The 27521-nt window shown below is 47.6% G+C and overlaps 1 protein-coding gene and 1 long non-coding RNA gene across 2 annotated transcripts in view; both read left to right on the forward strand.

Annotated features, from left to right (window-relative positions):
- Window positions 1-27521, forward strand: part of MB21D2 (Mab-21 domain containing 2) — a 124883-nt gene that overhangs the window by 78266 nt on the left and 19096 nt on the right. The gene's annotated exons all lie outside the window — the stretch shown is intronic.
- Window positions 843-26380, forward strand: LOC138849318 (uncharacterized). Its single transcript, XR_011387998.1, has 2 exons — window positions 843-8339; window positions 8839-26380. It is a non-coding gene; the product is annotated as an uncharacterized lncRNA (long non-coding RNA).

The following is a 27521-nucleotide window of genomic DNA, read 5'->3' on the forward strand; positions in this document are numbered from 1 at the left end:
GAGTAACACTGACTTGACTTCCTTAAAGGAGGATGATGCACTGGGTGCTGCACTTCTCTCTCCAGTGTCTCTGAGAGCAGAGGGAAGATCCTGAGTGTTTTCGTGTCTCTGAGTTTTTTTACTTCCTTGTTGGCACATGGCAGGAACATCGGAAATGGTGCGGGTATAAAATACTCAAATGTCCATGAGTTCCTTGAAGGGAGCCTGTTCCTTTGGGGTGTGGGCTGGACTTGGCGGTTCACTTGCACTGAATGGAAGCAAGTGGGACTGACTGCATGGCCTTGGAGGTAACGTCACAAAAGACACCGTGGCCCCAGAATCAGCCCTTAAGGCGTTTGGATCTGGCTAAAAAGCCCATGAGAGCATTTCAGGCATGGAAAGCCAAGACACTGTGGCAAAAATGATCTACATGAAAGATCTCTGTGAGTGAGACTCTTGTGGAAAGAAGAGGCCATCAAAGGATGTACTTTTCTTTGAAGGGAGGAGAGAACTTCCACTTTGCTTATGGCCCTATCCAAATACTGATGTGGTTTGTGGACTCAAAAGGCTTCCATAGCCTTGGCAGCTCATGACAAGAGCCTCGGGTGATTACTGACTTCATAAATAAGAGTGTCAGTTGTTAAATCAACAACAGGAGTCACTGTGCACTTGCTCCCCATGTAGGACCTCTGTCCTTAATGAATTTTTGTACTGTGAGAATTAATGGTAAAACTAGTATTCAAACAGTATTTTATACTTTGTGTGTCTGTGTGGGTGCAAACTGTTGAAATCTTTACTTAGTATAGAGTTGATATTCTGTATATAAAAATAATTAAAAATGAATCTTAATGAAGAATGGAATGGGAGAGGGAGTAGGAGGTGGGATGGCTTGGGGGTGGGAGGGCATGTATGGGGGGGAAAGAACCACTATAATGCAAAAGTTGTACTTAATGAAATTTATATTTATTAAATAAAAGTTTTCCATTTAAAAAAAGATACCGTGGCTTCCTCCTTGTGTCGGATCACTTAATCCGGAGGAAGTCAGCAGACATTGTGAGGATGCTTGAGGTGCCCGCTGTAGAGGCCCACCTGGTGAAGAATCCCAAGCACTTAGGCTGTCTTTCACTGCTTTCCCAGGCCAATGCAGAAAGATAGATCGGAAGTGGAACAGCCAGGACTTGAACCTGCACCAGCACTGCAGACAGAGGCTTAACCTACTACACCAGAGCACCAGCCCTTTCTGACATTTCCAATAGTGACTCAATGATAGGAACTGCGATACATGGACACTGCCTACTTGTCTGTTGTGTTCTTTCAAATCCCAAAGATGTATAGCAGATTTGGGTGTTTTCCAAATTAGATAATCACCTGGCGGTCATTTAAACTCACAGAATCCATGTGGAAGACATTTGGCACAGCAAGTTAAGATGCTACTCAGGATGGCCACTGGGACTAGAACCCGGAGCGCTGCAGGAGGAGGATTAGCCTAGTGAGCCACGGTGCCGGCCCATAGAATTTATATTTTTAGGAAACGCTCAAGATGATACAGAGGCAGATATCCCAGACTTATCCAAGGAATAATATCATTTGGGAATCTCCCAATTAGAACTCCTTCCACTTTTCCTTATTTCACTTCTGATCATTGAAGTTGGCTATGGGATAACCTCATTTAGTTTCCCTTGGGGGCTGTCCTATTGCCTTTGGTGGTGGGGGCATGGCTTGGACTGATGAACTGTTGCTGGATCTGCCGCTTCTTCTCTTCTCAAGCCTCATCTGGTGCTTGCCATGGAGCCTGTGTCAGACCAGGATGGGAGACTGCCCGTTCCAGCACTGAGTCTGACCAACAGCTAGGATGGAAAGAGGGTACACTGCCAATGTTGAGCCCAATGCTTAGCATTCTCTTTCTTTTTAAAATGCTATTTATTGTTACTTAATGAATGACAGAGTTATAGAGAGACACGGAGAGAAAGAGAAAGATCTTCCATCCACAGGTTTACTCCTCAAATGGCCACAATAGCCTAGGCTGAGCCAGGCTGAAGCCGGGAGCCAGGAATTTCATCCAAGTCTCCCATGGATGGCAGGGGCCCAAAGACTTGCGCTATCTCCTTCTGTTTTCCCAGGCATGCTAGCCGGGAGCTTGCTTGGAAGTGGAGCAGCTGGGACTTGAACTGGCACTCACGTAAGAGCTTAACCCATGGTTCCACAGCATTGGCTCCTGGCATTATTCTTAAAACAGTGTCTTTCCATTTGATATAGAAGGCCTCTTTCAAGAAGAAAAGAGCCCAGAAGAGAGTACAGAGTGTGGGGAGTGAGTAGCCATGGTAGCTTTTGCACTCTTTCGTGCCTCTCTGGCGCCAAGGAGCTGTGTGACTTGGGGGTAGTTACTCTGCAGCTGTAGAATGGAAGTCTGTTCATCAGAGAGTAGAGAGACCAGGCAAGAAGGTGGTTCCAAGTTCTCATCTGAAGACTAACCTTTCTGGTGTTGTACTGGTTTGCTTGGGCTTCTGTTACAAAGTACCGCAGACTGGGTGGCTAACCCAAAAGAATTTTATTTTCTCCCCATTCTGGAGGCCAGAAGTCTAAGATCAAGGTGTTGGCAGGTTCTTGGTCTCCTGAAGCCCCTGTCTTTGATTTGCACGTGACCACTTCATTGCTGTGTCCTCATCTGCTTTTTCCTTGGCACTCACACATCCTTGGTGCTTCTTTGTGAGTGCAAATTTCCTCGAATCAGAGCACTGTTCAGATTCTGTTAAGATCTACCTGAATGGGGGCCAGTGCTGTGGCGCAGCGGGTTAAAGCCCTGGCCTGAAGCGCTGGCATACCATATGGGCACCGGTTCTAGTCCCGACTGTTCCTCTTCGATCCAGCTCTCTGCTATGGCCTGGGAAAGCAGTAGAAGATGGCCCAAGTTCTTGGGCCCCTGCACCCACATGGGAGACCCGGAAGAAGCTCCTGGCATCAGATCGGTGCAGTTCCAGCCATTGCAGCCATCTGGGGAGTGAACCAGCGGATGGAAGACATCTCTCTATGTCTCTACCTCTCTCTGTAACTCTCTTTCAAATAAATAAAAAATAAATCTTTTAAAAAAAAGATCCACCTGAATGGCCTGACTTTACCTTAATCCTGTCTTCAAAGGTGCTATCTTCAGATACGATCACTTTCTGAGGTACTGGGGGTTGGGGCTTCAATATAAGAATTGTGGGAAAACACACTTCAGCCCACAACAGGCATCCAGTTCACATCTGGGACCTAGAGGTACCTGTGAAGCAATGGTGTGTTTGGGTACTGGACACCCTTGGGTCTCCATAGCAGAGGTGAAATAGAGGGAACCCCCATGGTGTTGGGTCATTTCCCTGCTGTTCCAGACACAAGCTTGAGATCATCTCCGTGTGCCCCATCAAGTCAAAGTCAGACTCAGAGAGCTGCTAATGCAGACGAGGTCCCTTGAGTGAGTACCCTCATTTAATATTAGAGGGACGGAGGCCCAGGGAGGCATTGAGCTATGTTCACAATTAGGCTCTTGACTTAAAAGCCAATTCCTTGCACTCTAACACAAGTCAGAACATGTGACATTGCTCTGTGACCTCACTGTTGCCTCCCTGCCACTCTGCTTAGGAGTGATAGGGCATTTTCTCCAACTCCAAGGAGGGAGGCTAGAATGGTCTTTCATTGGAAATGTGTTAAGGACATTCTAAAAATAGTAACATCCTGTAATCAAAAGCTTTGTGTCTGACGCATGGCTTTTTTCAGAGCTTTCTTCTTGATCTTCTAAAGAAGGTCAGGTTTCTCACCATGAGCTGTAGGATCAAGGCTAGGAAATATAGAAGTTGGCAGAGTTCTGTTGTATTTAAGCAGGAGGAGAACGGAAACAGACAATAGTAGGATTAAGCCACTTATTCTTTATTATATTTCTAAGGTTAAGGCTAGAAATGATCCTTGATGTGAGACTTTACAGACTTGTAAAGTGTTTTAAGAAATCCTATCGAATTGTCATCATTTCTTTTTTTAATCCATTGAGTGACTTGGAAATCAGAGATGTGACTTAGCCCTTAAGTGGAATAAAATTTGCAAATGTTGTAAGTAAAAAAAAAAACATTTATTTTTTCAAGTGAGACAAAGTGAGTTTCCATTCACTAGTTCATTCCACAGATGCTCAGAATAATTGGGGATGACCTGGAACTGAAGCCAGAAGCAGGGACCTCAATCCAGGTCTCTCACATGGGTGGCACAGACCCAACTATTTGAGAGCCATTATGGCTGCCTTCCAGAGTGTTCATTGTCAGGAAGCTAGAATCAGGTGCTAGAGCCAGGACTTGAAGCCAGGTACTCTGATGTAGAATGTGGGCATCTTTAACCAGTGTTTTAACCACTAGGCTAAATGCCTGGCCCAATGAACTTATTAAAAGTTCTAGGAGCATGGCTGGCGCAGCAGCTCACTAGGCTAATCCTCCGCCTGTGGCGCCGGCACACCGGGTTCTAGTCCTGGTTGGGGTGCCGGATTCTGTCCCGGTTGCTCCTCTTCCAGTTCAGCTCTCTGCTGTGGCCCGGGAAGGTAGTGGAGGATGGCCCAAGTGCTTGGGCCCTGCACCTGCATGGGAGACCAGGAGAAGCATCTGGCTCCTGGCTTTGGATTTGCACAGCACTGGCTGTAGCGGCCATTTTGGGGGTGAACCAACAGAAGGAAGACCTTTCTGTCTCTTTCTCTCACTGTCTAACTCTGCCTGTCAATAAAAAAAAAAAGTTCTAGGAGCAAGGGCCAGCGCTGTGGCACAGCAGGTTAAAGCCCCAGCCTGTGGCACCAGCATCCCATATTGGCGCGAGTTCGAGTCCCAGCTGCTCCACTTCTGATCCAGCTCTCTGCTATGGCCTAGGAAAGCAGAAGAAGATGGCCCAGGTCCTTGGGAGACCCAGGAGAAGCTCCTGGCTCCTGGCTTTGGATCAGCTCAGCTCTGGCTTTTGCGGTCATCTGGGGAGTGAACCAGCGAATGGAAGACCTCTGTCTCTCTCTCTGGCTCTGCCTCTCTCAGTGACTCTTTCAAATAAATAAAATAAATCTTAAAAAAAAAAGTTCTAAGAGCAAATAAAATATAAACAGTCCTCTGGAATATATGAACCTGGGGTAGAAAGCAATTGTGTACACAATCCAATGAACATTTCAGTCTATCGTGGGAAGGAGACCCTGTCAGTGTCACATGGGAGTTCCCAGTGTGTCTTGCTCTTTTGATAAAATAGCTGGCATTTCTTTGTGAACCTACTGAAGGAGAAAGGCTGCTGGACTTTTTCCCAAAGCCTGAGATCCAGATACCTAGCCTGAGCCTCTGCTACATGTAAATTATCCAAATGCAAAAATGGAGATGGCTTTTAATGTGCAAGAACGAGTTGCCACATTTGTTCTGAGGTACAATATTTGATGCAGTCACTGTTTCCCAACTGATGTGTTCACTCAACAAAAATTGGGAGAGACTTCCTGGTCTAGGCACTAGGGGTCTAATGGTGAATGATAGTCAGACAACATGGGTTTCTACTCTCCGGAAGTTTGTATTTTAGTGAGAAAAACAGACTTTAATAAAATTGGTAATTACGCTTTTGAATATATAGCTCCAGGTTGGTCTGAATTCTCAAAGGAATGGACCTGATTCCAGAAGAAGTAGGTGCAGGTAACAGAGGAGCCTGCCTCAGGTTGGAAGGCTTTCTTGAGGCCCTGGTAATCGGCTGCAAAGTGATCGATGAGGGTAGAGTTGGTGAGGTTGGGAAGCCCGGGAGGTGGTGGCAGAAGACCGGGACCCCACAGAGGAGCAGCCTTGTGAAGACTGCATGATGCGGAAGCAGAGGGTGGAGGTGAGAGAATTTGCATTTTGTCTTTTTTCTTTTTTGGTATGACTTTGGGAGAAAATCACTTCCCTGCCTTGAGAATGTGAATTCCCTTCCTTGAGTCTGAATCTGCGAATATGAGGGACAGCCGAGTCACCTAACCCTTATTCATTCATTCCCTCACCTAAAGCCAGGGAGCACTACCATGTACCAGGCACAGTAATGGGTTCTGCAGTTCAAAGAGGAGCACGCTGGGGTCATTGACCTCAATGGTGGAGTCCAGCAGCAGAAACACCTGACTCAGCCAGTCATAATGCCTCGCTGTGAGGGCTGTGGGAGGGCAGAAGAGGAAGGGGTTGATTCTGATGGGAGCACAGGAAGTCTGGAGGAAAAGGCCTGTCTTGAGGAGAAAGAGAGTGATGTTTGCCCAGGCAGGCAGACTGGTGTGACAAGGTTCGGAGGATTGAAAGCACTCATTGGGGCAACACTGAGTAGCACACTGCATGCGTGAAAGCACTGGCAACTTAGTCCCGTCCCTGGAGACCCTGCGAACCTCAAGGTTGATTGTGGAAATCCTTGTCCATGTCTCCTTGCTCCTTCAGGCTGGGGAAGCATAACCATTTCTCCGCCCCGGCTGAGTTTTCCATCTGTCAAAAAAATGCCCTTTTCTCAGCCCGGTTCTCCCAACTTAATTATCGGTTGTAGGAGTTTTAGAAGTTCAGGTCAAGGAAGCGTGTCTGCTGCAGAGCTGAGGACTTGGGAGTGAGATGTTTCACAACACAGTGGGAGATCTGGTTTTTGTTTTGTTCCATGGTGTTTTTGTGGAGAAAGATGTTAGTGGCCTGAGTGTGCTGACCTAGTGGGGTCCCGCTGTCTAGAAGCTGTGTTGTACCCCAGAGAGAGACAGGAAGAGCTTTTTAGGATCTGCTCCGAAATCATCTTTCCTTCATTCTGTTCATCTTTGGCTTGGATGGGACGCAGAGCTTTCTTGCCAAGATAGGGTTAGCTGTCCTACATGTTTTGTAACCTGGCTGAGGGATTGGCGTGAGAGATGACAACCCAAGGAAGCGATGCTGTATTGATTAGAAACAAAATCCAAACAAACATTGTTGGTTTTAAAATTTTTTCCCTGGTGGTTTCCAAAAGGAAGATCTTCAGTGTCTATGACATTGCCATTTCTGGTCAAGCCAAAGTCTCCCAACCAGGCTTGTGTAGCAAGAGATTTGTCTTACTTGACCTAGGCATGTGTTTGTGGGTATGAATTTCAGATGAGAGATTTCTAACAGCCTAAGCAAAAAAGGGAAAATATGATTGTCGAGCAATTTTTATTGACTGATAAAAAGGAAAGTTTAGCCTGTCAGGAGATACATTTTTTAAAAATTTTTACTATATTACTTTTTGGGAAGGGAAGAGAGATCTATCTGTCTGTCTGTCTGTCTGTCTGTCTCCAATCTGCTGGTTCACACCTCAAATGCCTGAAACAGCTGTGGTTGGGCCAGTCTGTGTTCAGGAGTCTGGAACTCAACCACAGTTTACCTTGTGGGTGTCAAGAACCCACCTACGTAAGCCGTCACTGCTGCCTCCTAGTTTGAACGTTAGCAGGAACCTGGGACCAGGAATGGTGCCAGTCCTAAAACCCAGCCACTGCGTATGAGAGGTGGCCATCCCAAGTGGTGACTTAGCCACCGTGCCAAACTCTTGCTCCATATTCTTTGATATACTCATTGTACAGATATTTATACTATAAATGTTGAGTAGTGTGATTTGTAACTTAAGTAAATTATCTCGTTGGTGATAAACCTTTATCAGTAAGTTATGTTTTCTGCATTGACTTTCAGTGAAGTCTTATACTTGATTAAGACATTTTTTTGGTATGGCAACTGCTAAAGCAATCAGGTTTGTAGTTTTGTATAACTATTTGATGCAAGGAAAGTTCTCAATAAGTAGGTGTATATTATCTTGTTTAGATCAGTGTTTTGAAACTTGTGTGTTCATAAGAACTGCCCGAGGCTCTTGTTAAAAACAGATTTCCATTTCCTGTCCCAGATTTACTGAATCAAAGCCCATAAGCAAGGGGCCTCTGTGTATCTTTTGCGAATGCACCAAGTGTCTTCTTACGCTCAAACAAGTTTAGAGAACACTGCCATAGATGGTTCAACTTGACTCTTTTTTCCTCTCAAGCTGGGCTTCTTAGCAGTCATTTTGAGCATAAATTGTGATGGAAGCCTGAGGCAAAAGCATTAGAAGTGAGTTGAGGTCGCCCAGCAGAGGCTGTTTAATTAGCTGGTGTGGGCAGCCACGATGTCACTTCCCTTTCCCAAGCTTTGGGGTTGGAGATGCTGCCGGCAGCTCCTTCCATGGGCCTTCTCATCTGTTGCCCACTGATCCTTAGGGCATCTCTGTGTGGTGCAGTTATTTAATACTCATATTCCACTGACTTTAAGAAGCACATTTTCCCACAATTTTTAATCTCTAATATTAGTATGTATCTTAGGACTGATGGTGTCTGCATTTGTGTATTTTTTCTCTCTTGATGGCACATGAAATATGTGGGGAGCAGCTCGGACTAGACTAAGTTACTGGAATTAAGACTTATTCTATGCATCTGCTCTCCCACAATAAGGCGCTGGGAGAGGAGAAAACAGCTTCTACCCAGCTGCCTCCAGTTCAGCCAATAAACAGCAGGACCTGCTCCTGATTGGAGGAGAGCAGCGTACTCGGCGTGTGGGCAGCCGAGTTGGGATTGGTGGAAGAGGACTATAAAGGAGGAGAGAGACGGCATGCACCGGGAACATCTATGGGGAACATCTAAGGGGAACATCTATCCGAATAACACCTGTGCAGCCCCCGAGAAAGCCGGCCGGCGGTGTGCCGCTCCCCTGCGGAAGTGGGGAATGTGGCCAGGGGGAACTGCCCTTCCACGGAGGTGGAAGGGATAGTAGCCAACCCGGGAAGAACCAGCAGCAAACCCGGGGAGGGCCGAGCAGACGAAAGAACAGCGCAGGGTCCTGTGTCGTTCCTCCACGAAGAGGGGGAGCGACAAAATAGTGGTGCGTCTTTCATTCACAAGTCAGTGGTTGATGCACTGTGGTTGCTCCTTTCACAGATGAGTCATCTGAAGCATGAAAAGGTGATGGACAGCCCTACTATCTGGGGATGACCAGCCTCAGATTCAGTTCTGTCCTTCTGCTAGTTATCTGCTGTTGGCTAACTACTCCAAAACTTAATGCCTAAGACAACATTAAACACACTTACCATCTCTCAGTTTCTTGAGGTCAGGCATTTGGGTGGATCTGGTTTGGGATTCATAATGAGGTGGCAGTTAAGATGTTGGTTGGAGGCTGCTGTCATCTGGAAGTTTAGGGCCAAAGATTCCTCTTACAACTTACTGTTGCACAGTCTAGGTACAGGCCTCAGTTCATTCCCGCGTGGGCCTCTTCCCAAGGTCCCTAGAAAGGGCCATAACAGAGACGGGCTTCTCCCAGAGAAAGTGATCCATGGCACGAAAGTTGGGTTATAGTGCCATTCGTGACCTGGCTTCAAGAGTCTCATTTCAGCACAGAATTGCCACCCAAACCAACCCAGACTTGGTGTGTAGGGCGTGTCAGCAGGTCAGGATCACTGGGGGCTGCCTCTTTCCTTCACACCACATTACCTTTCCAAAAGAGTTTTGTGCTGGCTGGCTTGGCCATTTCATCCCCTAGAGCCAGTTCTTAAATCACATGAATGAAAATTCTTCATGCTTTCTCTCCCCTTCGAGCACTTCTGCAATGTCTTCTGTGAGCTGCCAGCCTACTGATTCCCTAGGTCTCTTGTCAAAACGCAGATTCCGACTGAGGGTCTCAAATGCAGGCTGAGATTCTAGCACACTCCCAGGCGAGGCCCTTGCTTCTCGTGCACGCACCACCTGGTGATTAGAAGTGAGCACAGCCAGGCTGGCCTCCACCTGCAGACTCTTGTGCAGCTGAGTGGACCAGCACTCCTTTGTCTCTGCCAAAGTGCACTTGCTGCCTCCTTGTATTTGGCAGAGAGGCACATGGATCAGGGCGAAGGAACCAGGGAGCCAGAGCAGGCATCTGTGTGACATTGGTTAACGTGCAGGGAGCTATGAAGCAGATACAGCCCACGCGTTATGAGGTAGGCAGCTTGCTGCAGCTGTGAGCCTCTTTACATTGAAGGTCACGTTTCAGACAGCAACAGCTGGGTGCTCAGAATGGTGAGGTAATTAGCTTGCAGGGGGTGGGTTGGAACCCAAACAGTGCTCAAAATAAAACGTGTCAATGCATTATGCAGAACTCAGAAACCCACCAGTGGATTCCCCTTTCTTCTTCCTCTCCCTACCCCCATTCCTCTCAATGTACGTGCACACACACACCCTTGAAGCATTAATATTCAGGAAAGCTCTAGGTCCAGAAAATATATTTCCCTAAATAAAATGAGAATTCTAGCTTAAAATCTCACAAATGCTGTCACCGTTTAAGCTGCTTAGCTAAGAGCTGGAACGCTGGTCCTGGCACTGTGCCTTTCTTCTTGCCCGGGGCAAAACTTCTGTCTTGTGCGCTCCTGCAAATCAGTTAAGAGGAACACATTAGACTGTGGGGTCCACACAAGACCAGCTATGTCTGCTTTGTTCATCTCCATTTGGTTCTCTATTCACACACACACACACACACACACACACACACACACACACGAGTGAATAAACCGACACCTGTGTGGAGGGGGGAACTCTTACACTTTTTGAATCTAGTAGGAAATGCAATGGCGTCTCTGCGGTAGGACCCAGAGAACTTCACTTTCACGTTTCAGTGACTCTTGGGAAAGGCTGTCACCTGTCCTTGGTGCTGTCCTGAGGGACGCTGATATGCGTTTCATGGGGCCTCTGCTCCGGGAGAGTCTGCACGTGAGATACTGATTTGTTAAAGAAATAACCATTATCTGAGGCTACCCACCAACTATCAGCCAGTCCATACATGGCTGGTGGCAATGCAAAATAGCACAGCCACTTTCAAAAATAATGTGACACTTAAAAGAGAGGTGAACGCATGCCACATACTTAACAAGTGGCACAGCAGTCCCACTCCTAAGTATTTACCTAAGGGAAATGGAATTTATATCTATACAGACACCTGTCTATACATAAATATTTATAGCAGTTTTATTCCTGTGGGCAAAAAAAACTGGAAACTGGTGACTGGATTAATAAATTTTATCATCAATATAATGGAATACTACTCAGCAATAAAAAGAGAAGCAAGCTATTGATGAATGAATAAGATGCAAGAAGCATCGTACTAAATGCAAGAAGTCAGTATGCATAGAAGGCTGCATGGTGTTCCATTTGTCATCTGAGAAAGAACAAAACTATGAGAAATGAGATCCGTGATTGCCTGGGGCCAGGAAAGAGACTCTGAGAAGTCTTTTTGGCATGATGGAAATCTTCTGTCTTGATTGTGTTGATTGTTGTACATCTGTCAACCTTCATCAAACTCATGACATTACATCTTGCAAGGGAGTAAATCTTACTGTATCTGACTTGTACCTCAATACATATGATTTTAAATAATCAAGCAGTCCAAAGCCACCGTGTCTCAGATGAGGGGACAGGTATGAGCAGGTGACTTGTGTCAACAGCTGTGAGTCAGGGCCCCTGTTCCTGTGTTGGGAGTGAGTTGGAGCCTCCGCCTCCTGTTTGGGCCAGAGCACATCCCTGCTGGGACCAGATTCTCATCCTGACTCCTCAGTTCAGCTCCCTCCGTGGCTTTCTTAACCCCTGATGCTACTACTGTGCTGCCTGCCATGCTGTTGACTTGCAGTTTGGCCAGAGGGTTCCTACTTAGAAAATAAAGCAAATTTGTATTCAACCAGAATCCAAAGAACAGGCCAGCGCTGCGGCTCAATAAGCTAATCCTCCGCCTGCGGCACTGGCACACCAGGTTCTAGTCCCGATTGGGGTGCCGGATTCTGTCCCAGTTGCTCCTTTTCCAGTCCAGCTCTCTGCTGTGGCCCCGGAAAGGCAGTGGAGGATGGCCCAAGTCCTTGGACCCTGCACCTGCATGGGAAACCAGGAGGAAACACCTGGCTCCTGGCTTCGGATCAGCGCAGCAGCCACTGGGGGGTGAATCAACGGAAAAAGGAAGACCTTTCTCTCTCTCTCTCTCTCTCTCTCTCTCTCTCTCTCTCTCTCACCCTCTCTCACCGTCCACTCTGCCTGTCCAAAAAAAAAAAAAAAAAAAAAAAATCCAAAGAACAAAAAGCTCTAATAAAGAACTTCTAAGTACATATTCCATTTTCCACTTTTGGTGCAGGGTGGGGTTGAGGGGGAACAAAATAACATCATGGGTGGATTCTGAAAGGTATGTTTTATAGGGCATTGCCATCCGGTCTACAAAGAACAAAGAGTTCTGTAGAGAATCCCACCAACCTTTCATATCAGAAAGCTGGTGAGATTTGCAGTGAGCCAGACCTGGCTTTTGTTTCTACATCTTTTATTTCATAACATCACACTTTTGAATGGCTACTTAACTCCTCTGTCTGCAGAACAGTGACCCTGAATGAGGGACGAGGAAATAGTCCTGAGCCCACCTAGTGCAGAGTTCTCAGTGTGTCTGCCCTCTGCTCTGCCTGCACACGTCATCTTCAGCCTTAGCAGTCGTCAGCCCCATTGTGGAGAAGGTCGCGCCCCGTGTATGTCACCTGTCAGCAATGATGCCACCTGGCCGGCGCCAAGATTTCAGTAAATGATGATGGCTCTGAATCAAGTCCTATTTATGAAATAATTGGTGGAGGAGGCTGGAAAGCAGTGAAACCCTGCTTCCTTAATTTGAGAAACAGCTCCTTTTGCAATTTTTGCTTTTTAAGGTAGAAAGGGAAAACAGTTGAGAGCAAAACTGGGGCACTGAGAGAGTGCCAAACGCTGAGCTGAAAGGAAGCCATCCACTTCAGTCTCATCTGCACCAAGCCCCCTCCATCTTCATCCAGAAGAAGCTGTCCAGCAACCAAGAGACCTGTGTCACTGAGGGCCCATCTAAGTGGGGGAGACACCTGCCTTCCCTCAGCAGGCAGCCCTTTCAAGGACATTTGGTCTAGAGGCTGGGTGAGCACAGTCTGAAATAGGGCCAACTAGACTGATGGCTAACTTGTATTAAATATGTTTATTTCCCCCTTTTACTGGTTTTCCATTTTCACTTGACATTTCACTGTGACACCTAGTACATCCGGATTTATGAAACACCAACTAGTTCTAATCCCCTGAGACAACTGGCTAACCTGCCTAAGGCAATGCCATTGATTTCTAACCTATGTGTATTTAAATTCCTCCACTGTGTCCTTCATGTGTCTTGACTCAAGTTCCCTTTCCTAACCCTGTCATCTGATATAAAGTGGCCAATTATACCTACAGATTCTAGTGCACTCTGATAAGCACTGCTTACCATTTTTTTGTTGTGATTGTTCTGTCAAAGTATGTAATTTGGTCTGAAAGTAACCAAACAAGGCACGCCCATCATCTAGGGAATATGATAAAGGTTACATCTCGGCATGGGAGGAGAGAGAGCACAAAATGCTTTAGATGCTAGAGCGTTCTTTACTACCAAAGGCAGAATTACTATCCTCTTAAATAGTTGAGGAGCCTGAGGACCAGAAAGACGAGTCGGGGTAGTTGGGAGATTGACTATAAAGGCAGTCTCCCAACTCCAGCCCCCAGCTGTTTCCGATAGCCCACGCCACATTCCCTTCGTGTAGGTTATTTAATAAATTCATTTCACAACCCATAGAGCGCAGTAGGAAACAATGCAATTACTGAACCATAGGAACACAGCTGCCAACATCTTGTTGATTCAGAATTGTCCAAACACTTCCATGTGGGGGCGGGACTGATGCAATTTGCTGGTTCAACAGTTGACATTGATAAATTGGAGTTTCATTTCCTCTGCCTTCTGTTGGAGGTGCTAATGAGCATTGGAAGGCTGGAGAAACACAGAAGGGAGAGGAAGGGAGAATCTTGCCTGATCTACATACTAAGTAATTGAGCCTGGAAGATGCAAACTTGACACCACTCGGTAATGGGTGGACACATTTGAAGGCACTAATAAAATCCAGATGAAATTAGTGTTGTGAAATGTTTAATTATTTAACTTCCACTTTCAGGTTGCGTGGGCTGGAATCTTCATCTATTAAGAAATAATGTTTGTTTTTCCTAATATTCTGTTTCCTGAAATGTTCTTTTATATTTTGTGGGATACTGTGCCAAGATTCCTTGGGTCTAGAAAATGAGGGGGTTGGACCAGATGATCTCTGAAGTCTCTTCCACACTCCCATTTTTGGACTTGCCCTGCCATTTTTTTTTCCCTTCGTTTTTGGTGACTCACTTTGAGAATTTGCTTGAAATAAATTGCATTCCCCTATACACAGATTATCCAGGTCTCTGTTTTCCAAACCAGTTTTTCTCATTCATTCAACAAGCTTACTTTGTACCAGTTGCAGGCCCCTCTTCTCCTCTTGGTGGGGAGATGGTTGAGTGTTGTCAGGACACGCTAAGGGGAAGCAGAGGGCAGAAGAAAAGCACATAGGAGGGGCCTCAGCAGATGTCATCAAGCACCGTGTGTAGCTCAGGTGTTTTAGGGAGAACCCTGGAACCAGAAGGCAAAGATTGGGAGGAAGAAATGTTTGGATGGTCTGGGTTTTCTGTGCCTCCCAGAACTGAGCGCCTTCTCTTAGTGTGCCCAAAAGGGGATTCCTGAAACATCATAGACCTGGGGCTTGCTTTGTCTGTGAGCACAAAGCAGAGAGGAAAGGGGTGATTTTTAGGGGATGGATGGCAAAGCATTAATGCCCAAAGAGCTGGCAGTACAATGATATCTTGTAATTCCCTCTTAAATACAAGCCATGGGTCACAACTGAATTCAAGCATGTCTTTATGAACACCAGTTATTTGTAAAATCGAGTTGAAAAACCCTTTAAAAATTGTCTTTATTCATCATTTCACACATAAGGCTGATTGATGCCCAGAAAAGTTAATTACTTGCTGTCACGGATCGAGCCAGCTGCAGAACTGTCCCCACCTTGTGGAGCCACGTTCCTTCTTGAAAGGTCAATTTGTGGTATCACTTCATCCAGAAGGGTTTCCTTTAGACTCAACTCTTCTTATTTTCTACTAACCCTGACTTTAAACTTATTTCATTAACAAGAAGGAAAAAACCTGAATTTTTAACGTATTACTTGAGGTCTAATTACAGTTTCTAACATACTTGAGTAGTTTACTTGATCTTTCTCATCTGACATTATTTACAGTGGGTTCCTTTGGTGCTGGGGACATTGTTCTTATCTGAGAGATTTTAGTCTAAGTAGGAAGATGGATAACATGAATTTAAAGGATGGGAGCTTCCTCTGGACTTTGAGTCCCTTAGTAAGCTGATCCTGTTCTTACTCTCCAAGATTCTCTTATGAAGCTGGATTTATCCTCACCAAGGCCTCACAAACAGATCCGTTCTAGACATGTGTCAGCAGAGAGGGAGGATGCAGTGCCTTTCCATTTTATGGCCTCAGTGGTCATCAGGCCTCTGTGAGATGCCCCCTGGTAGAAATCTTTTTGTTGTTATTAGCATAGGAACCAGTTATTTCTGTGGACTTAAATTTTTTTTCAAAAACAGAAATTGATTTGAATAAGGCAGGTTGGCATGAGGACTGGACTTTTAAAATTATATTTTTCCATATTCGAATGTGCCTGTTCAAGCCCAGGCAAGTTGTGAATATTCCTTTTCCTGTCTGTTCAGCTCTCAGCTGGAGGAGGAGACCTAGAGAAACATATTTTGCAAAGCTTTGGGTAAGGGCAGTTAGGGCATCAGACATTTATTTACTGAATGTTTTTAAAGCAAATTGGATCCATTTTTGTAAGGCATTAATGAAAAATGTGTTCTAGACAGAATTTCTTGGCAGGGAATCTTGACTTTGCTTTCAGTGTGTATGGTGAAGCTACCTGCAAAGTAGGACTAGGAATTCTTGATATGAAAACAATTCAGCCGTGTTTGAAAAGTGTAAATTTAATTTTGAATGAATGCCATACTGGCTTACAAATGTGTCAGAGATGACTGCAACTGGACAATCGTATCTATCCTATCTGTTGAGTAGAAACTACAGAAAGTATCATCTGAACACGGCCATCAGTGTGATGGTCAGAATGGCTGCGGTGGATTGAGGGTGTTTTTTTTTCTAAGAGTTTATTTGAGAGGTAGAGTTACAACACACACACACACACACACACACACAGAGAGAGAGAGAGAGAGAGAGAGGAGGTCTTCCATATGCTGGCTCACTCCCCAAAAGGTCACAATGGTGGGACTGGGCCAAACCGAAGCCACCGGAGCCAGGACCCAGGAGCTTCCCCTGGATCTCCCATGTGGGTGCAGGGGCCCAAGCACTTGGGTCATCTTCTACTGCTTTCCCACACCATAAGCAGAGAGCTGGGTGGGAAGAAGAGCAGTTGGGACGTGGACCGATGTCCATATGGGATGCCAGCACTGCAGGCAGAGGCTCAGCCTGCTACGCCATAGCGCCGGCCTGGCGGGTTGAGGTTTCTCTATGTCCAGTCTACCTCACCTCTTCCATGTTGTAATACTTGACTGATATCGGGCATCAGAGCATCCATGTGAGAATTAGGAGACTCTGGTCTGGTCTTGGCACCGACCCTCATTCGCTGTGCAGCCTTTAATCACTAGGAACACCCCTTTGATCAGTATTCTCTGTAAAATAAAACTGTCTGAGTAAATGCTCTAATGGCCCATGAAGTTTGGAGATGGGTGAGGATGAGAGCTAGGATGTTCCTTTCAATGTTGCATGCAGAGAAGCAAAAGTCAGAAAAGATAAGTGACCTCGAGGGCCGTGGGCGGAATGCGGGCTGCACAGCAGTTGGCCCGGCTTCCAGCCCTTTGTTCCTGCAGTTCCTTGTGGTCACTCTGACAGCACCTGCCCGGCCGTGGACTTTGTTGTTTACCAGGCCCAGTGTTTGGACCCACTGTTGTGTCTCACAGTGCCTTCTAGGTGGGCATTTAGAAGGTGTGGGAGGAATCAGCTTAATAATTCTGATCATGAATTCTGCTTGTTGAGATTGGTATCAGAGGTGAACTGACTCTTACTTTGGGGAAGAAGCCAATAATTTGAGTGGAATAGGATAAATTGCTCTCTGGGGTACCATGAACTCTCCAGTAAAACTAAACTTAGAAATAACTCTATTAAGAATTAAAACTTTAAGCAAGGGGCTGGCGCTGTGGCTTACTTGGTTAATGCTCCGCCTGCGGTGCTGGCATCCCATATGTGTGCTGGGTTCTAGTCCCGGGTGCTCCTCTTCCAGTCCAGCTCTCTGCTGTGGCCCGGGAGGGCAGTGGAGGATGGCCCAAGTGCTTGGGCCCTGCACCAGCATGGGAGACCAGGAAGAGGCACCTGGCTCCTGGCTTCGGATTGGTGCAGTGCACCAGCTGTGGTGGCCATTTGGGGAGTGAACCAACAGAAGGAAGACCTTTCTCTCTGTCTCTCTCTCTTACTGTGTAACTCTATCTGTCAAAAAAAAAAAAAAAAAAAAAAAAAAAAAAAAAAAAAAAACTTTGAGCAGATCCCCCATTCCTTCCTCCCTAGTACCCTTCAGCTTGTGGCACATGTGATTAGTCAAGCTGTGACTGGTATCCTGGAGCCTCATGTTTAGAAGTGGGATGGAAAGGACACGTCTTAGGCGGCTCAGCTTGAGGAACAGGATGGAGGGAAAGGACGAGGAGACTGTGCGGCTGCTCTGCACTTGATAGAGCATGTCCTAGGTACTGTCTCTGGTCCTCGGAGCCCTCCAGCACCCTAGGGGACCCCCATGGCATTGGGTCAGTCTCTGAGTCCACACCCCATTCTGCCCGAGCAGATTCTTGCCACTGCAGTGAGCATGTTGCGGATTTATCTTAGGAGGAAGTGGTAATTCAGTAACTTCCAAGCGTCTCATTTTCCAAACTTTTCTTTTTTTTTTTTTAATTGTGAGAGTAACTAACTGGTAGAATTTCAGGCAAGATGAGAAAAGACAGAAAATTCATTCAGTCCTGAAGCATGTGTCTGCAGGTTCAGCTCTGCTTGCCTGCCCCTGGTAGCCCAGTTTCTTTCTTTTCTGATCCCCTAGTGTTTGAAAGCTAGGGCAGTCATGCAGTTGTGAGGTTGAGGGTGAAGAACCAGGGGAAGCAGGTGTGAAGAGGCAGCGCCTCTTGTGGGTGTGACAAGAGTCAGTTCCACCTTGAGAGTGAGACACCTGGGTCCAGACATCCACTGTGAAACTCTGGGCACTGACTCAACCTCAGAGTCTCCATTTCTTCATACCATCCCGGGGCATCCTTCAGTGCACGGTAAATACATGAAAACCTCTTGGCCCAAAGTAGAGGCTCATTGCATGGAGTGGTGACATCAAGACTCCAGGGTGAGCTGGATAGTGATACAAACAATCCGTGCCAGGCAGCAGCATTATCCAGATACAGGGTGTAAGCAGTGCAACCCGAGAGGTGCTTCATATCAGAGACGGTTCTGCTTGAAATAGGTTTATGTGGTTGGAAAACAGAGCTGGAGCTGGAGTGTAGGGACCAAAGGTTTGTACCTCCATGTGTGTGCCTCTGGGGCTGGCAGAGCTGCCCGGAGCAGGGGGAGCTGGGGTGAGATGCTGGAGGAGCATTTCAAAGCAGCTTGAGCAGTCACCGAGACACCCACACTTGCAACAGCAGTCTGTCGTCTGGTCGAGGCGAGAATCAATACCGGAAGGAAAAGGGGACAAATCCTCCACTGCCTGGAGCCTGGCTGTAAATCTAGTGCCCGTTGTTTTCTTTCTAACCTCTTGGTAGACACTTGCATGCAAGTCTGGTCCCTGCAACACAGCCTCATCCCCAGACTTGGGAAAGAGTGGAAAATACCTTTGTGTTGTCTGGAGCTGCTGTCGCAGAGGAATTAAAGGTCTCTTATGATCTGTTCTGCGTAAGTGACATCAGCATTCATAATGGCTTTGTGTTCTTAATCTGTTCCTTGTGAATTTTAGAGAAATAATCTGTCTGAAGGATCTACCTTTGGGTCTGCATGGGTTGGTCTGCCATGGACTTTTCCACCAAGGAGCTCTTACTTGCTACAAACTAACTCACTCTCTCTCTCTCTCTCCCTTTAAGATTGATTTATTTGTAAGGCAGAGTTACAGAGAGAAAGGGAGAGACATACACACACTCACACAGAGAGAGATCTTCGATCTGCTGGTTCACTCCCCAAATGACTGCAATGGCTTGAGCTGAGCCAATATGAAGGCAGGAGCCAGGAGTTTTTCCTCGTTTCCACATGGGTGCAGGGGCCCAAGTACTTGGGCCATCCTCTGTTGCTTTCCCAGGCACATTAGCAGGGAGCTAGAACAGAAGTGGCAAGCTGGGACTTGAACCAGTGCCCATATGGGATGCCTGCTATGCCACAGCACTGGCCCCACAAACTTGCTCTTAACAGCATTTCACCCTCTCTCTCAGCACAGAAATGCAAATACATTTTTATATGTAGACTTCTGAAATTGAGAATATGAAAGGTCATCTACCTGGAACCTGCAGAAGCAGAGGCTTGTGGGAGGGGGGACGGAGAAGTGGTGCCTGCTCATGGACAGGCCCAGGCCCTGGGTGTCCTCCTTTGGGTTCAGAGCATGTGTGAGATCCAGCGCTTGTCCCGGGAGCACCAGCTGCCAGGCTGCAGGATCTGCCCTCCACACTGCTCAGGCTTCCAGTCAGCTGCCTCCCAAGCTCCTGGGATGTCTGGAAATGGGTAGAAATAGTTGAATAAGCAAGTAAAGTTGGTGCAAAGTGAGGGTTTTTATAGGCAGCTTCGGAAAGATTAGAGCAGGGACTTGGAGACCCCCAGCGGTGTTCTGCATGGAGTAGTCTTTTGTAAGCACTGATTTATTTTTCTGCTGAAGGCCAGCCTCAGGCAGAATTGGAAAATAGGTAGCTTTGTGTGATGCAGTGATTTTCAAACCCCTGCCTTGCTTTTAAAACTGTGGGACTCTCACTTGGAGTACCAGCACATGAAGAAGCCCAGTATGTAAAACCGACAAGAGTGATGATGGGATTGAGGGCGGGAGGCCCAGGTAGGCTCATCTGGCTCTGAAATTCTTCCCTCACCCTTCGTCTCCCACCTCCAGCCTCCACTCATTACAGGGCTCCATGGGAGGCCCAGCCCTTGGCACTTGGCACAGCTGCAGTGAAAAACAGGAGTTTTGGATTCAGGCAGGCCCGTGTGTTGGTTCCCGTAGGCAGATCCCTTGATCATGGAGCCTGACTTTCTTTTCTTTTAGATTGAGAGTGACGCATCAGACTGTACATGCTAAGTGAGGTGGTATACGGCATAGCTAGGCTGTAGCAGACACCTGTAGAGATGGATTCCCACGTCTCTTTGTCATCTCTGCTTTCCCACTTCCCTCTTTGGACACCTCTGCCCCCTCACGTGTCCTCTCCCTTGGAGGAGCCCAGGCACCTGTGGCAGTGGTACTCCTCAACCATGCTCACCTCTGCAGCAAGGCCACAAGTCGCTTGCATTCCAGTGTCAGCACAGGTCAGCCTGTCTCCCCAGAGTGTTTCCACTGGCAGTTCCAGATCTGGCCCAGGAGCTTCGTTTACACCTCTCTGGCAATCAGCAAGTTGAGCGCTGGCCTTAAGAACTGACCTTGGACGGAATTGTGTTGGAATCGTGTTGAGGGACAGTGAGAGAGAGAGAGAGACAGAGAGAAAGGTCTTCCTTTCTATTGGTTCATCCCCCAAATGGCTGCTATGACCGGCACGCTGCGCCAATCCAGAGCGAGGAGCCAGGTGCTTCTCCTGGTCTCCCATGGGGTGCAGGGCCCAAGCACTTGGGCCATCCTCCACTGCACTCCCGGGCCACAGCAGAGAGCTGGCCTGGAAAAGGAGCAATCGGGACAGAATCCAGAGCCCCAGCTGGGACTAGAACCTGGGGTGCCGGCGCCGCAGGCAGAGGATTAGCCTAGTGAGCTGCAGCCCTGGCCAGAGGGACCTTGTTATCCTTTGCTTCTTAAGACCAGCAATCTGATTTCTGTCCCTGGTGAAGCTGAGTACTAGTCTAGGAGTTTCTGTCACAGTGCAGTATACACGTTTCCTCCTGTTCCCCGGATTTGTGTTCAGAAAACGCCCCACCTCAAGGGATGAATAGGATCGTGCACAGGTCACTCTAAACTCATCTGACTTTGTAAGCAGAAATTAATACATTTCATTATTTTATTAATAAGTAATTAAATTTTATTAATAAATATTAATAAATTAATAAACAGGGAAACATTACTCTAGCTTGGACTTTTCCCTTTAAGGTTGAAGGTGGCTTGATGGTAAGGGTTGTAGGGAGGGTATTAAGTTGTTGAGTTTTGTAAAATCATAGAGAACAAAAAAGAAAGCCTTTCTGTGCCAGCCCACACGCCAGCCTGAGCCAGGACGAGCCCGAGCGCTCTTCCCTCTGTGGGCTGCTGCGTTCTGCTGCGTTTCAGAGTGTTTCGTTTAGTTGCTATTCCCTGGTTGTACAAAATATTAGCATTCTGGGGACACCGCATCGGAAACAACAGGACTGTGATTGTGCTGACATGATTCTCCTGTGTGCCAGTCCGTGTAAGCTGGTCCGTGTCACGGTGACACTTTCTGCAGCAGAACAGACTGCTTCTAGATCACAGTGCACTCACTCCAGGCCAGAAATGCGGACGAGGAAGACACCATCCCTGCCCTCAGATCTGAGGCCTTGTGTGAGATTGAGACATGAGAATGAGCTCCGGTAGTTGTAATCCAAGTCCCACATACAGCTTATGCGATATCTGGCTTATCAGTGGGCTGTGCAAGGAGAGAAAGGACCTCCTAGGTACCTTTGTGGAGAGTTCAGATTTGAGGTAGGAGGTGGGGTGGGGTGGAGGTGTGATGCTGTGGTACAGTGAGTTAAGCTGCTGTGTGCAGTGCTGGCATCCCATATGGGCGCCGGTTCTAGTCCTGGCCGCTCCATTTCTGATCCAGCTCCCTGCTAATGTGCCTGCCTGGGAAAGCAGTGGAAGATGGCCCAAGTACTTGGGCCCCTGCATTCATGTGGGAGACTCAGATGGTGTTCTGGGCTCCTGGCTTCAGCCTGGCCCAGCCTCTGCTGTTTAGGTCATTTGAGGGGTGAACCAGCAGATGGAAGACCTCTCTCTCTCTCTGTATCTCTCCTATCTCTCTCTCTCTCTTTCCCTCCCTCCCTCCCTCCTTCTCTCTTTGTTTTTCAAATAAATTTTTTAAGAAAAAGAGTTGGGGTGGTAGAAATTGGCGGGATTTCAGCAGGTAAGGATGCAGGGCAAGAATAGAGGGCCTGGACAAGCAGGTTCATTTTGGGGTAGGAGCCACAGAGAAGCATGTGGAAGCAGGTGAGAGAAGGATTGAGAGGGAGGCCAGCCCCAGAGGGTGGGAGGCCTTGGCTCCGGCACGCACCGTGGAGGTGGGCAAGCAACAGGCTCAGAGCCCGTACTTCAAGATTCTCCATTTGGAGGTTGGGCTGGGCAATGGTGCTGGGAAGTAGAGTCCAGTTAGGAAGTGTGGCCGTTATCCCTGCTGGGGTGGAGCTGGGCGGTGAGAGTGATACACAGCAGCAGTGGGATGTATGGAGGAGACTCTACCACAGCCATTTTAGAGAGAGAAAGTCAAGCATCTGCCAACTGAATGGACGGCATAGGACTCCAGACGGACTGTTTGTAGCACTGACTGGCAAGGCAGGGCTAGGTTTTAGGACGTTCAAACATCTGCAGTGGCCGTGGCACACCTGGGTTCTGCTGCTGGGCTTTACCAAAGGTGGGCACAGCTTGGGACCCTCAGCGTACTGCTGGGTGGCCCATTCAGGCAGAATCAAAGAGCCGTGTCCACAGCCCCACGCAGGGAGATGATGTTTCTAATATTGCCCCACGCCCCGGTTCTTGCTTCTGTGCTGATCGTGGGACCATTTCAAGTCAACATATGGAAGACTGCACCCTTTGCTTTCTACATGGAAACTACAGCCCAGAACATTCAGGTGTGGTGTTCAAGTGGCAAAAGCCCGAAGAGAACCCAGGACTGTTACTCACTGATCCTTAGTAAAGTAATGCCTGTTTAGAATCGTTGGGCAGGAGTCTTCGTTTCTAAATTTTCTGAGTTTTAGCGGACCCATTTCCTCCTTTGATTCTTAGTTAACCTCACCAGCAGACAGGCGTTATTCCTCTTTGCAGGGAGAGGGGGAGCAATTGGAGGCACGGCAAGTACTGGGTGTGTACAAACAGCAGGTGTGAGCTGGTGGGAGATGGCCATGAGCGTCTGGGTTTCCCATTCTGGTTCCATTGCCGTTCCCACCCTGGGACTGTAAATCCTGTGGCTGTGCCACACCAGTCATTAAAGTGTGCTCTTGGGCCAGCCACCTTGGTCTCACCCGGAAACTTCTTAGAAATGTAAATTCTTGATCCTACTGAATCAGACAGGCTGAAGGGAGCAGCCCAGAAACCCTTGCTTAATACACTCCCCACAAGAACCCTCCCTCCCTCTACTCCCTCCTCCCTCCTCCCTCCTCCCTCCTCCTATCGGATGCCTTGTGTTTTTTGTCCTTGATAAGGCTGACGCTCATGAGATTTCATTCGTTCATTCAGCCCACATCACTCGCCCCTCATGAGGCTCTGCATGGGGAACTCTTGGTGATAAAGAGGTGGCTCAGGCACAGTCGTGTCTGTCCTGTTGAATGTTGACCCAGGTGGCTGTATGTCGCAGACTCCCATGTCCAAATAACAAGGCAGAACCAGTGCTATTAATTGGCCATGAAAAGTGCAAGTGCTATTTTATTTATTTATATAAAAGGCAGAGTTAGGAAAAAAAAGAGATCTTCTATCCACTGGTTCATTCCCCAAATGGCCTCATCAGCCAAGGCTGGGCCAGGCCAAAGCCAGGAGCCCAGAACTCCATCTGAGTCTCTCACATGGAGGGCAGGGGCTCAAACACTTGGGCCATCTTTCACTGCTTTCCCAGGTGCATTAGCAGGCAGCTGGGTCAGTAGTGGAGCAGCTGGGACTTGAGCTGGTGCTCCTATGGTGCTGGTGTTCCAGGTGGCAGCTTAGCCCCCTGGACCACCATACTGGCCCCCAAATGCAATTTTAAACAGAATCATTTTCTCTGCATTTGCAAAGTTTCAGAAACTGTACTGGAAGCTTTATGTTGTTAACTGTTTCAGTCAAGTGTTGCAAGAGCCTTGTGAGAGAGGTGGTATTATCTCCCTTTTTAAAGGAGAAGGAAACCAAGAATGCCAAAACATCATATAACTGGGATCGATCTTGTGGCACAGTGGACTAAGCCACTGCTTTAGAATGCCCACATCTGAGGGCCTGGGATGGAGTCCCATCTCCACTTCCAATCCCAGCTTCTGCTGATGTATCTACAAGGTGGCATACTGGGTCCACATGGTAGAATCAGATGGAGTTCCTGACTCCTGGCTCTGGCTTGGCACAGCCCCTGTTGCAGCCATTTGGGGAATAAGCCAGTGGATGGAAGATCGGTCTTTGTCTTTCTGTTTCTCCCTCTTTGCCTTCCTCTGAGTCTCTCTACCTTTCAAATGACTAAATAATTAAATCTTAAAGTCAGTTAACTCACCGAAATGTCACACAGCATTTGAACCTATTTGTTCTGTGGATTCGGTCTTTCCACGACGTCACTACCTCTTCTCTCATGGAATCATCTCTCAGGGCATCTTTCCATCTGCCTTTTCTCATCCCAAAGCGATAGAATGTTATCAAAGGATGTGGCATCTGCCATTACAGTAGGATTGCTGCAAACAGAGCGTGGGCATTTGGGATTGGCTAGCAAAAAGCAGTGTGTTCTGTGTTCTGACTCACCTGGAAAGCACATCACAAACATCGGGTGTGAATTTTAAAATTTTATATCTAACCATGCAGCCTTTATCCCCTTCCTTGGGTTGGAGCCAATACAACTCTAAGGAAAAGTTAGGAAGACCTGACCTCTTGTGGAAAGACTGGGAACTTCAAGTGGCTGGAGCCTGTCTCCCCAAACTCCCCCTCCTCTTTAGACTGAAATTACAGACTTTTTTTTCCCTTCAAAAGTTATCTCATATCAACCTTTGGTTCTGTGCACAGAGTGGCATTTTTATCACGACCGAGATTCTGCGTCACGCAGTCACCGTACCTGTGCTGGAGTCCCTTCCCGACCTTTCCCATGCAGGCATCATCTTTGAAGAGAAGGCCTAGCCTTTGTTTTTTGTTCCTGCTTAACTATTACACCCAATCTAACTGGGTTTTTCAAAGGGACACAGTGTGATTATGGGGGCTGTTTTTAGTCCCTTGTGTCTCAGTTCACCTCTGGACAGTTGATAGCTCCGGAGGAAATTGTATACCTCTATTCAGACTGTTCAGACCCTGCGATCTTCGGTTTCAAGGGCTGAGCTGTAATTGTGACCAGCCCCGCAGGTTCAGTGCTCCACTGCCAACTCGGCCCCACGCTCGGTACTCACTGACCCACATACGCGCTCCCAAGAAAAGGGAGGTGTGCGTCAGTGGCCGGAGCGCGTTCTCGGCTGGCGATGGAATCACTTTGTGCTTAAGATGGAAGAGAACAGAATTGTCCCCTGTTTTCCAGCTGAAGGGAGACCAGGGCTATGGAACAAGTCGGTGAAAATACATCAGCTTCTTTTGCAGCAAAATGAATGATGGTCAGGGCAGCTTCTACCTCAGTTCTGTGAGGTGCTGGAGAACCACTGGGATGGGGAATGCCTTTCTCCAGATGGACAACGTGGGCTCTCTGGATGGTGTTGTGCTTTGACATGGAGGAAGGGAGCAAGTAAACAGTCTCCATTTTTTTTTAAGATTTTATTTTTTATTTATTTGAAAGGCAGAGTTACAGAGAGAGAGAGAAGGGAAGAAAGAGGTCTTCCATCCGCTGCTTCATTCCCTAGATGGCCACAATGGCTGGGCCAAAGCCAGGTTGAAGCCAGGAGCTTCTTCCGGGTCTCCCACATGGCTGCAAGGGCCCAAGCACTTGGGCCATCTTCTACTGCTTTCCCAGGCCACAGCAGAGAGCTGGACAGAAAATGGAGCAGCTGGGACTCGAACAGGAGCCCATGTGGGATGCTGGCACCGCAGGCATCGGCTTTACCTGCTGCACCATGGTGGTGGCCCCTAGACTTCCGCTTTTAAAGGCATGTTAACATGGACAGTGGAAGACTTGCCTGTCTCCGTCAGAGCTTCTGGAGTGAGGCACAGACACCCACATGCTACAGACCCGTTGGCCTGAGATCCCTGTGTGGAGAGAGCCCTGGACTGGGAACCAGGGCCTTTGGATTCTTGTCACAGCAGCTGTAGCACATGCTGAGCTGTCACCCTTGCCTTTCAGTCCTCAGCAAACTGCTCTGTACCCTGACACTTGGGCTAAATAACCTTGAAAGTCAGTTCTGGCAGCAGTAATGTGCCATTCTACCCCTTGTCACAAACAACTGTTCCTTCATTCCCTGGAGTCAGGAGGTGCAGAATTTGCAGCTGATCCGAGCAGCCTCCTTCAGCACCATGCAGTGAGAAACCCAACAAGCAGAAACTCGATTTCTCCCTGAATAGCCACCACTTTGATTATGCATTTGTGGCTACATGGTCCCACTTGGCATCTACCGACTCTAGGCGCCTTGGCAGGTGGTTGAGGGGAGGCAGGAGAAAGAAGCCCTTCCTCAGAACACCTGTGTAGCACCCCTGTGCAGCAGCAGAGGTTCCTCTCCAGCTCTGTCCTGCTTTCCTTTCTGTATTGATCGGATGTGGATTTAAAAAGCTCGCAGCCATTGGCCCTCTGTTGAGTGATCTGCCTGTGTTTTTACATTGTAAATCTCAACCTCCCTATAGCATGTCAGCTCCTTGATTTTTAAAGCCTGTAATTTTTTTAAAAAATTATTTATTTATTTGAAAGGTAGAGTTACAGACAGAAGGAGAGACAAGGAGAAAGGTCTTCCCATCCGCTGGTTCACTCTCTAACTGGCCACAACGGCCGTAGGTGGGCCGATCTGAAACTAGGAGCTGGGAACTTCTTCTAGGTCTCCCACGTGGGTGCAGGGGCCCAAGCACTTGGGCCATCTTCTACTGCCTTCCCAGGCCATAGCAGAAAGCTTAATCAGAAGAGGAACAGCCGGGACTAGAACCGGCACCCATATGGGATGCTGGCGCCACAGGTGGAGGATTCATCTACTGCGCCACAGTGCTGGCCCAAGCCTATCTTCTTTTGATGTGAACACTTCTAAGCTCAAACAATGGAGTCTGTTTTTACCCAGGTACTGAAAGTGATTATCCGGTAGGCACTTGTGTCTCAGAAGGGCCTTCTGCTCTTTCTTAGGCTCTCAGGCTTCAGTACTTTGTGCGTGTCTGTATTCCTTGAAAATGGAGCATTCCAGCCTTGCACCACAGAAATGTTCGTAAGGCATTAACTGAATCATTATTTCTGAAGAAGTAGGTTTCTAAGCCCCAGTTGCCATAGAGCAAGTTGGGCCACTGCCTGTGATGCTGTCATCTCAATTTAAGTCCTGGCTGCTGTGTTGCAGTCCAGCTCCCAGCTGCTGTGCCTGGGAGAGTTGCCAAAGATGGCCCAAGTGCCACCAGAATGCGAGAGGGTGGAGTTCCAGGCTCCTGGCTTCCACTGCTGTGGCAATTTGGGGAGTGAGCCAATGGATGGAAGATTCTCATTCTC

The sequence above is a fragment of the Oryctolagus cuniculus genome, chromosome 4 (genome assembly GCF_964237555.1).
Source record: "Oryctolagus cuniculus chromosome 4, mOryCun1.1, whole genome shotgun sequence".
Lineage (NCBI taxonomy): Eukaryota > Metazoa > Chordata > Mammalia > Lagomorpha > Leporidae > Oryctolagus > Oryctolagus cuniculus.